A 12,119-nucleotide genomic window follows, 5' to 3' on the forward strand; every position below is an offset into this window, starting at 1 on the left:
ATACTTCAGTGCTGCATTTTGCACAACATATGTGTGCGGACCAATGTCCCATGGGACAGAGGAAATGAGAACCATACAGGCCCAGAGGATGATGACGTGGCTGTTTGCATAATAGATGCCCTTGTTCATTTAGTTTTTGATCTTAAAGCGCCAGAACCTCCGGGTAGTTGTGCGCTGTACAAATCGCAAAAATAAATGAATAAATAAATAAATACTAACGCCACAATGTACATACAATTGCTGGGACACAGTGGAGAGACCAAATAGGACAGACTTTTTTGCAGATGCATGAGTTACATCAGTGAACACAAATACATGAACTTCGTAAAAACAGTGTGCTAAAATTCTAATAAATGTATGAACATTACCATTGCGCAAGCAATCTTACTTCATAGTCAGTGTAAACATCACAACACTCACATCATGCATGATAGTAATTGGCCCATAATAGGTTCAAGTAAGCCCTCAATATAGCTACATATGCATGCCAATAGCAAACAAATACTGCCTTGGAATAAATTAGACTTAATTTGGCTACCCAAGCTCGCCTCGTGGTCACCAAAATATGGACAAAGATGTGAGGCAAACACTAATATGCATTGACATTGTGCATGTGCCACACATAATCTTCCAGAACCAGGCTCATACAGCATATGTGTTTCCCAACGGCATGATATGATGGTTGTTGGTTATCACTCTAGGGCAACTGTTGGTTTCCACATATCAACATGTGTCATATATGCTTAGCCACATCCATTACACATCTAGACAATGTGTCCCTGGATGCCACATATACTATAGTCTGGCTGAACCAGCCAGCGTATGTCAATCTCTGAGTGGGTAATGCATCCATAACACATCCTAGGATAGCAGTGGAGCCAGATGTGGTCTTATGTACCAAATGCTGAGATCTTTGGTGGCACAAGCTTCTAACCCATATCTACGAGGCCACAAAAAATACCCTGTGTGGCTCATCATGGCCTCATAGCTATGGAATAATTCAAGGAATCTCAATAGACCGGCTTATTGAACTCTGTGCCATGGGGGAGTTGCAGGGGTATTGAGAGGATCCACTCTCTACATTCACCTGCAAGGGGATCTCTAAACCCCTTTAAAAGTGCAGGCGGGTTGCTGCATGCACAGTGAAACAAAGAGCAGCTGTAAAGCATTGGATCCATTTTACACGTGAATGCACTGCCCCCAGGCCAGTGCAAGTTGGCGTCTACCCTGGTGTTAGTGCATTCAATGTAATAGGGCACACTTTCCCTGTTTACGCACGCCGCACATGTTTGTAAGTTACGCTGCACACGCTTGAAGTTGCACCATACTGTAAACAGAGAAAGTGTGCACTATGCATAACTGGGCACCAGTAATACAACAAGTCACACAAATGTGCACTGTCAACATACACACGCAACACATCCCAAGTCTACAAGCATGTCAGTTAAGAATATATGAACATCAAAAGGGACCCCTGGGAGCGTTTACCTGCATTGCACTAATCAATACACTATACAACATTCAAAGGGCTAGTCACATCAATGAAAAAATTACACAGTGGTCCACAGCAGGATGGATTCTACTCAGTCTCATTCGTAAGCCAGCCATCAACGTCAAAGCCTTAGAAACAATGCATTGTGCAATGCCATGTGTTGTGTGTAACTTGAGCCTTGGCTAGTTCCCTAACAATGTCTCAGTAATAAACAAAATATTTAGTAGTAAACGTGACACTATCATAGGAAACGTGACACCATAGTTGTAAACGTGACATAATAGTAATAAACGTGACACCATAATTGTAAACATGACACAATAGTAGGAAACATGACTCCATAGTAGTGAAAGTGACATTAGAATAGTTAACATAACACTCTAGTACGATAGGTAATGCTTTAGCATTAGTAGGAAAGGTGGTGCATTTGCTGAAAATATGACGCTTTGGTAGGAGAAGTCCTGCTTTACCTGAAATGTGATGCTTAAGTAAGAAAGGTGACTCTTTAGTAGGAAAGGTGATGTATTTCTAGGAAACATAACCCTTTTTTATGAAAAGTCCAGCATTACCTGAAAACTTGATGCTTGAGTAGGAAAGATGACACTCTAGTAGGAAAGCTGACACGTGTCGGAAACATGACTCTTTATAGGAAAAGTCCTACTTAACCTGAAAATGTGATGCTTGAGTAGGAAAGGTCATGCTTTAATGACGTATAGGTTGGAAATGTGTCCCAAGAAACAATGCAATGGCTCAGCCATGCTGCAAACCAAGTTCCTTTCACTTTACTTACAGTCTTTTTGACTGTGCTGGCTAGGCGAGGTGTTGTGTGTTTGCTTGCGAATATCTGTGCTGTTGATTGGTCTTGTTGGTGTCTCTGTTATTCCTGTTGTGTCCCCAAACTGTCATTGTTTCCTTGTCATTGTAATTTGTGTTGTTTTGTGTAGTGTATTGTGAGCTGTTTGTCCAACTCAAACACCGGTGGGCTGATGTTATATGCTGGGACCCAGATCTCCTGGACCACCTGGGGATAGAAGTTGATGGGGCTACCTGTAAGTCCTTATATACCATGAGCTTGTAGTTGTATGGCTTTCGCAAAATACTTTGGGCCTCACTTACAAAACATTGTTGCAGGGCTGTGCCAGAAGTCATTTTGCTCCGCTGCCCTACGCCCATTCGATGAGGCAGGAATGCATCATATTTACAAGATATGGTGCATTCCTGTCCTTTCAGCCAGTGATGATGCACACTTTACAGCTGAGTGCCAATGCACTCACCCTTGCACCATGGTGCAAGGGTGTCTGTGTTGTTGGCATGATTGTTTTTGTGCAGGAATGGGCACCTATCTGCCCCAAGACAATCACAAGATACATTGTTCTCGTTCTAATTGTGCTGCATAAGGCAGCACAAGGGAAAATTGGAAAAAAAAGAGGAGAAATGTTAACATTTTTCCTTGTTACGTCTGCTCTGGGGAGGCATACATTTTTGGCGCTGCCCCAGGTAACGTGATGTTGTAAATTTGAGACAGTGCCAATTTCCTTGGGTCTTGAGGGGCTTGGCTTGGTTCCAATAGTCATGGCCACACACTAGAGGAGTTCCGAGCTTGCACAACGGCCTAAGCCCATAATTGGCCCATAAATCCAGACCTGCACTAAATACAATGGTGTTGGTAGCCTATCACGTGGATGCTCTCCCCTAGGGCTGGTCAAGGGAACCGTCTGCGAATGTGATGCATAGTCAACTTAAGAGCTGTGTGGGCTCATGCAGGGCGGTGCCTCGGGCCCCGATGATGAAGGGGCTGCAGCGGTGAGCAGAGTAACCCCACGGTGAAGAGCTGAACCAGCAGGGCGGAGGGGCAATAGAGGCAGCCTAAATTTAGATTAGAGGCCTAGAAGCAGTTGACAGGAGGCAGTGGAGACAGGAGACTGACCTGAGCTCCGTGGCTGCACGATTTTGCTGCCGACCGTTGACTCTCCGGTGGTACAAAGAAGGTGAGAAGTGCTGACAGAAATTCCGGCCTGTGCAGCCTCGGACCCCAGTGGCGGGGGGGCTGCGGCGGTGAGCAGAAGAGCCACTTGGGGAAGAGCAGATGAAACGCACGGTGAAGAGCTGAACCAGCAGGGCGGAGTGGCAAAAGAGGCAGCACAAATTTAGATTGGAGGCCTAGAAGCAGTTGACGAGAGGCAGTGGGGACAGGAGACTGACCTGATCTCTGTATCTGCCCGACTTTGCTGTGTGATCGGTGACTCTCCGGTGGAGCAAAGGTGAGAAGTGCCGCCAGAAATGCCCGCCTGTGCAGTTTTGGACTCACAGGTAGAAAGAGCAGCAGAGTCAGTCTAAGCACTGATTTGAGGGGCAGTGGGGCCACACAATCCCAGCGATAAGTAGAGGCCACAGAGGCATGGAAGGCAGAAGACTGGTGAGGAAACAGGGGAGTAGCAAGAGTGGCAAGGGTGCTCCTGTGTGCATTGAACCTGCTGTCCTCTGGCTCGATGTCCAAAGATCCAATACTGACTGTGTCTACAGAGGGCCACCAACAACAGAGGTGAGAGTGGCCCGCAAGTGGTGTAGAGTATCATCCTGGGCCACGGAGTGCTCTTTACGCAGGCTGCTTCCAAAGTGGCCTAGAGCAGAGGTGGCGTAAATACATCTGGTGCGCCGAGAGGGGCGTACTGATTGAAGGTGACCTGTGGACCTGAGCTGGGAGTCGTGGAGGAGGTGTTTTCTGAGGGTCGCTTCGGGGGATAATTTGCTTTACACTGAAGTCCGGCTGGCTGACGGCACTTCCCCTCTAGACTCCGTGATGATATGGTGGAACCAAAAGGCTTACTCACCACTCACACTAACAAAATGGATAAATATGCCATCTCAAAACAGACAACCGCAGCTTTGGACCAACAGACGACCAAATGGGGGCAGCAGAGCTCACGGTGGGCGCCATTACCGCAGCTATTACCAATCTAAAGGGCACTATTGAGACAAAATTGGATTCAGTTACCACAGATGTCAATCTCCTTAGAGCAGATATCTGCAAAATCTCTGAGAAGGTCACCACGACGGAAACAAACATAACTAAGCTGCAACAGATGACCAAACAATTGGAGGAACAAGCCCAACACCTCAAGCAACAACAAGGTGCCATGACTGTGAAACTAGAAGATCAGGAGGTGTGAGCGCGCAGGAACAATATAAGCATGTGGGAGGTCCCTGAGGGGTTGGAGGGCCCCAGTGTCAACCTATTCCTGGAAGACATGATCCTAAATCATCTATGCCCTAGGCCAGTGTTGAACTTCTTTGCCATTTAACGCACGCACAGGGCACCCATTCCAAAGCTGAGGCCTGTAGCCCCAGCCCGAACGATCATAGCCAGGATCCTGAACTATTGTGTTGTGACAGAGACACCATACTCCAGACGGCTCATTCCCACAGTGACTTAAAATACAAAAACGCTACAGTGCGCTTCTTCCCAATTGCAGCACCGACGCAGGAGCTTTAAAGTAGTGAACCGTGAGACCCGAACCAAAGACCTTAAATATATGATGCTTTATCCAGCACGGCTGCGAGTAATGGCAGAGGGGAAATCCTGGTACTTCAACACACCGGAGGAGTCCTGAGAGTGGCTGGAGGGATGGCGCGTGGTGGTCGAAGGTCACTGAGGGACAGGCGACCTGGGAGGCTTCCTGACCATCAAGGGATCGACAAAGAAGATGAATATAGACGTCGGATTTGAAATCTGGCCCTCAAATGAAGGTGAGTGGTGGGACATAAACTGTCAAGTGACCCTGTGTTTGACTATGGACCATTGAAACTGAGGTGGTGATTACACTGAACTTTGTTTGTATCCTTTACTGCTCACAAAGATGAGTGACTTGATGCCTGGGGAGTGGAGGGTGAAGCACTGAGACGGTAGTGCACAGGAAAATTGATGGGTGTCAGAGAGGGGCTGGGTTCAGAAAGTATTTCAGGGCCTGACTGAAGGCACTGTCTCACCCTAGCACAACACATGTTTGAAATGGGGTGACAGGCACTTTGCATGTTGGAGAGGTGTTTGGTTCTAATCCTATTGCACAGGGTAGCAGGTTGGGGGGGTTCTGAAAAAGGATAGTGGACAGTCATGTTTGACTGTGTTCTGAAGTTTGTTGTAGTTATTTGCTCAAGCTCGAAGATGGCAGCCTCTTTTGCTTCAGTGCAGAGAGAGGGGGGCAGAAGGTCCTCTGGCACTTCCTAGCAAGGACTCACGCCTTTGTGTCCCACCCCCTTCAACTCATGTCCCATCAGTCCTACGGTGATGGGGTCCACCCAAGGTGGTTACGAAATCAAAGGAGGACCCCGCACAGACTAATAGGGGACTGGGGGGATAACAGATTTAAAAAGGACAAGGGCGTCCCCACAAAAAAAGGACAATGTAGGAGTGTATCTCACTTCTATTAAGTGCACTCTAAAGTGAGTATTTCATTCCAAAAGCAGCATGCCAACAATACGGCGGGAAAGGTAAAGTTACAAAAATTGAATCTCAACTTCTACAAGCGTATGTTAACTGGAGAGGAAAATTCTGTGTATTGATCTTCCTGTGTCTCTACAGATGCCCAATCTTTAGAAAAAAGCCTATTTCTTAACTATATAGTCAGCTCAAACATTAGCAAAAAAGGCAAAGGCAAAGGCAAAGGCGATCCAAACGCCGTCCAGCAGGTCCACGTACTGCCCAGGTATGTGCGAGTGTTGTCCCACGTAGAGGGAGGAATCCGGCAGCTTTCACTGGTCAGCTGAGGGCGGGGCGATGAGGGAGAGCGGCCCAGGTGTTGCGGGCGGAGCTGAGCTGTGACTCTTGGGAAACTGAGTCCAGCCCCTCCTGCTCGCAGCCCTCACAGCCCTTAGCCCTGGTCTGTCCCAACAACGGCAGCTCCCAAGTTCCAGGCGCCCCTTGGCGAAGCGGGACCCGCGCAGCGGGTTCCGCGAGGCGTGAGGTCAGAGGCAAAGGCAAAGGCGATCCAAACGCCGTCCAGCAGGTCCACGTAGTGCCCAGGTATGTGCGAGTGTTGTCCCACGTAGAGGGAGGAATCCGGCAGCTTTCACTGGTCAGCTGAGGGCGGGGCGATGAGGGAGAGCGGCCCAGGTGTTGCGGGCGGAGCTGAGCTGTGACTCTTGGGAAACTGAGTCCAGCCCCTCCTGCTCGCAGCCCTCACAGCCCTTAGCCCTGGTCTGTCCCAACAACGGCAGCTCCCAAGTTCCAGGCGCCCCTTGGCGAAGCGGGACCCGCGCAGCGGGTTCCGCGAGGCGTGAGGTCAGAGGCAAAGGCAAAGGCGATCCAAACGCCGTCCAGCAGGTCCACGTACTGCCCAGGTATGTGCGAGTGTTGTATATAGTCAGCTCAAACATTAGCATTAAAATCTGCGATATTTAATGAATAACACAACATACAAGTATTTAAAAAAAGAATTTAAAAAAGAGATGTTTTCCACACCATGAGTTTCGTAAATCTCTGTTGTACATTTATTACACTTCAAAATAAAAATTGATCATTATACAATATACAATTTTTTAAGAAAACATGTTATACATTTGCATAAAAACATTTAAAAAACACAAAGAATCACAAGTCGACGCGGCGTTTCGGTATTCTGTTTGTCTACCTTCTTCAGGACTGATTCTAGATAGATTTAAAAAGATTTGAAAAACACAGAGTTACTCTTCTTACATTGGTGCAGATTGCTCATAGTTCACAACTATAGATAGTCACAACTATAGTGGCTATAACATCGTTTTTTAGGCATCTCTTGTGCAAAGGGCATCATTTTCTAACACAACATCTTGGGTTTACATTGTTGTTAATTCTTTACACTCGTGTAGATTCGAAATACTCCTCCCATTCTGGTAGTATATTAACCCTTGTTTCTGTGTATCCCTACGCTTGAACAAAACTAATGGTGTTTACCTTTCCCTTGGACTATATAGTTCAATGCTTATGAGACTCAATTTGAGACCTCTATTTATGGATATAATAAAGGAATTATCAGTCTAATGCATACCTTAAATCAGGTGGAGTAAGTCTCCCCACCAGACATTGTTTGCTTCGTTTCAGAACCCTGTTGCCTTCAAATTCATGGGCCTGTTTTCGGATTCTGTTTGTGCGATGTGATATCACTAGATAAGATAAGTACATAGATACTATGTTTTCAATTTGTCTCAACATTATGGATTTGTCGCGACAACCATTCTTACAAACTATAATGGAGATAGATTATGTTTCGTACCTCCGAAAAACAATGAGAATATTTTTTCTATATACCTGATTTGCAAAATAAATGTGCTTGGTCTTGGACTACCAAATGTGCCCTTCCAGTAGACTATGTTGTGCTGACCAGTCCCCCCACCCCACACGATACACTAAATCCTGTCTGGGAGGTGGTCACACCACATTGTGACAGGAAACCTATTGTGTTACCTTTCCCTGCTCAGGCTTGGCCCAGCAGCAGGGGGCAGAATCGTGTCTGGGGTCAGTAGCAGCCCTAGGTTCTAGTGTTATGCTCTGTAAGATCAGTCCCGGAGCATCCTGCAGGTGCCCTACCGTGGATGGAATCATATCTCCAAAACCGGATACGGTGTGGGGGTATGATTCCAACATGTTTGATACCAAACATGCCCAGGTTTGTTTCAGCCAGTTTAGAGATGGTCCTCGTGTAATGACGCTTGGCCTCTCTATGTATCGTAATGGCTGATGCACATCCAACCCGCGAGAATGGACTCCAAAAGTTGTAGGGGTGTCCTGCTCATGCAGGGGTACCCTCACATTTAGAACAGAGCACCCTGCCTTCAAGGACTGAAAGGCCTGCTAGAGGGGTGACTTATAGGTCTCAAGTGCAGCGAATTTTAGATATATGGATACATATCTTCTGGGAGTGGTGCGTGCACCAACACACACAGGCTGCAATGGCAGTCCTGTAGTGGTAGTTTGGAGGGTCCCTCCTGGGTGTCATAATACATGCTGCAGCCCATAGGGGCCCCTGGGATACCCATGCCCTAGGCACCTTAGAACCATTTACTAGGGACTTTTCCGGGTGCCCCTGTAGCCAAATAGTTGGATAGCATCACCAATTTTGGGAGGAAGCACAGTGACTGGGATCCTAATTAACAGTACCCCTGTCTGTCACACTAGTCAGAAAACAGTTAAACACCAGCAAAAAGAAGGAGTAACCATGAAAGAAGATCCTACTTTCCTACAGCCGTCCAGTCTTTGAGTGGAGGCTGTTGGTACCGGACATCAGCATGTACTACTGTGCTGCTCAACTGATCACAATAAAAAAACTGGGTATTTGCTTACCACCACAAGCCCTCTTTCGAGCAGATTGCTTTGGGATGGGCAGTAGAGGTTACCCTGCAGCGCTCGACCGCAGTAACCAAGAACAGCAACCTCCATTTCTTACTCAGACAGTGATCCGGGAGTGGCGAGAGGTTATCAAATTCCAGGGTTGGGAGGGAAAGTTGACTGATAGAACCCCCCACGGGACAGCGACTTGTTAAAGGAGCTGTCGAATCTAAAGGGATTCAAACAGTGGGGACTTTTGGGTATCGACTGCCTGGGTGATGTCTGGAGGGGCTGGGCAATGATGTCCTTAGATGACATGAGAGTGGAATACATGATGTCGGAAACCAAATGGTGTAGATACTTATTAGTGGGACACGCTCTGCGCAGGCATCTGCTTGAGTGGGAGCTACTACCTGAATATACACCCCTAGAAGATAGGTTACTGATGGACCCTATGATAGCTAAAGTCACCTCCCTCACATACAAGAAGCTTATGAACAATTCACCGGATCCCCTGAGAGAGTTGTGGGAGACTAATGTCTGGCTGCTGGAGGAGGATGACTTAAGGGAGGCGCTCCAGGGCATGTTTTTGCCTCATCCAGCTACGGGTCTTTCACAGATCCTACTCCTCAAGAACACTCATGTATATGCTGGGCAACTGTGATTTGGAACAATGTATCAGGGGCTGTGGGGAGGTGAACTCCTCTTTTCACATTCTTTATACCTGCCTCTACATCCAACACTATTGGAGGGAGGTTACATGAGTTATGGGCGAGGTCACAGGGCTGGAAGTCCCGGAGGAATCGCAGTGGCTTATCCTTTTTGTAACATGCATCTCTTTATTGATTTAGAGGTAGCTAGCCACACTCTCTCTATGTCTCAACTACATGGCACAGTGTCAATCTTTGATGAAGTGTGTGGCCTAGTGTATTTGCCATAACAGTGAAGGATGAGGCAATACATGTACATACTACGCATTCATAATTGCACATTGGCGGAACATGCTACATGACAACCCCCAGGGATTACCTAGATGGACCACGAGTACCATTCCATATGTACCCAACATAAATGTGCAGAATCTGTCTTAATATGCACATGGGTCATCATTATAAGACTAGACACTGCCATTTTCATATACCTACAAGGCCAAGACTTGAGTACTTACGTATTGTAACTTTAGGCAGTGGACATGCTGCTTGGGATGTTTGGTTGTGATTAATTCCGTAGATGTCTCATATGTGCCTAGACATGACACTTGTGCAGCTAATTGTAATTCATGCAAGTAATTGATGGAAAACTTGACAATTTCTGATATATATGTCCTTCCTCCCAACAGACAATTCAACCCCTCAGCAGGAATGCCAGTACTGAATCGGAAAAAGAGAGATACTGCCACATCAGGCATGTGTCCAAGGGCTTCCAGAGGATGGGACGGTAGTACAAGAAGACAAGGGCAGCAAGGGCCTGTATATCACCACCTCAGGCCCGACAGGACAGGACAAGGCAAGCACCAGGCCTGAAGTGGCCCTCTCACATGAACTTGGTGCCATTGCAGGATGTTCTAGATCACCGTTTTCTAAGGAAAATGGCCAGCAAGGGGTTTTGTTGTTTTCTTATTTCTCAGCACTGTTAGGACCTGTTTTAAATAATCAAAGTACCTAAACCTGAGATTAATCAGTGGCTGTCCTGTGTTATTGATTTTTAGGAAAAGTCCCACAAAGTCAGAACAAAAAGTGTTACCACACTAACACCATATATACAATAAATGATCAATAAAATACGAAAAACCAGGATTTTGTGTTGTCTGAAAGTTATTATTTGTTTTCAAGACAGAAAAATATATTTATATACAAAAAAATGAGCATTCATGTAGAATAGGGTACATACATGGATATTATTTAGATATTCAAGGTATTAGTTATTTCCCCTTTGACATATCCAAATATTAAGTCCAGACTGCTTAGGCTCAATAGTTCATTGATTTCAACTTAAAATCAGAAGAAAATCAAAAGATGACATAAAACAAAAAGTGCAGAGTTGGACTAAAATAGTCGACGTTTCGGTCTTTTTTGAAGTTTTCATAAGACCATCATCAGGACAAAACTAGTTGTATATACAATTGATGACCCTTTTTACTTAGTTAGAAAGCACGTCAATTTAAATTCAAGACGGCAGCAGCACTTTCAATTGTGGCGTAGATGTGGGGCAAAGAAGTAAATCTTGTATGCCCAGATTTCACTCGTATTGAATACAGGAGTGCAGTCTACAATTTCTGACGGAATGTCCAAATTCGATCAATTACAAATCACTTGTATATATATATTTTTTTTATATATATATATATATATATATTATTTTTTTCAATCTCGCGCCAAAAAACGTCAAACGAATCCGGTTGAGGCTTAAGCAGTGACACCACAGGCAATGACCCCTACTCTGGGTCAGCCTACGGACTTTGAGAGGCAAGCCCTGAAGGACAATGCAGACACGATATTGAGGCTGGCAGGGCTTGAACTACAGATGAAAACACGGTTGCAGATGGTAAAAACACTACAGCAATCAATGGACAAAATTGCTGAGCCCATTAGGCCCTCTGTCCATCGTTCTAAACCCTTCCAAATTTTTTTATATTCCATACTGTATCTAGTTTTAACATAGATTAGGATAGGTTTTAGATTAGTGATAGAGTAAGTAAGTATTGGTGCTTTTACAGATTTTTATATTTATGTGTTGTTAGGTGTGGATATGGGGGGTAGGTGGTTAAGTAGATGGGAGGTTAATGTTTAGTATGTGTATCATTTTCTTTAATACAAAATAATATATATTTGTTTAGGTTTTAATGTTTAGGTAGTTTGTGTATAGGTGTAGTTTATTTTTTAATGTTTAGGTAGTTTGTGTATAGGTGTAGTTTATGTTTGTGTCATGTGCAAATGTGTATTAAGAGGGGTGGGGATTGATGTTTAACTTGTCTGTTGTGGTAATAGTGTAGAGTAGTATAATTTAAGGTTGAGAAGGTTATGTTAGTATTACGTTAGGATTGGTTAATTGATTTAGCATTGGCCAGGGTAGGAAGAGTGTAGGTAGGAATAGCTGGTGTAGTTTAGTCAGTTTAGGATATTATTTTTGAATGGTGCTTTAAAAAAAAATCTTTTCTTATTGACTGCACGGCAGCTGTCATGCATGCTTTGTTTGGGTAGAGCCATGTTGTAGGATTTCCTGGCAGCATTTAATGTATAATGTGTAATTAGGTGAGGCTCTTAAGGAATGGATCATGACAAGTTTGCAATGGAGTCACTTAAGAGATCAACAAACATAGTTGATCTC

General features: G+C 45.2%; 1 long non-coding RNA gene across 2 annotated transcripts in view; it reads left to right on the forward strand.

Annotated features, from left to right (window-relative positions):
- The window catches only part of LOC147702982 (uncharacterized), a 92,368-nt gene extending 81,780 nt beyond the window's left edge, over positions 1 to 10,588 (forward strand). For both annotated transcript variants that reach the window (XR_015297267.1, XR_015297266.1), the window contains one exon: positions 10,132 to 10,588. This is a non-coding gene — a long non-coding RNA (uncharacterized LOC147702982). The remainder of the gene's footprint in view (positions 1 to 10,131) is intronic.
- Positions 10,589 to 12,119: the final 1,531 nt, after the last annotated feature.

This window comes from Lissotriton vulgaris, chromosome 7, assembly GCF_964263255.1.
Source record: "Lissotriton vulgaris chromosome 7, aLisVul1.2, whole genome shotgun sequence".
Lineage (NCBI taxonomy): Eukaryota > Metazoa > Chordata > Amphibia > Caudata > Salamandridae > Lissotriton > Lissotriton vulgaris.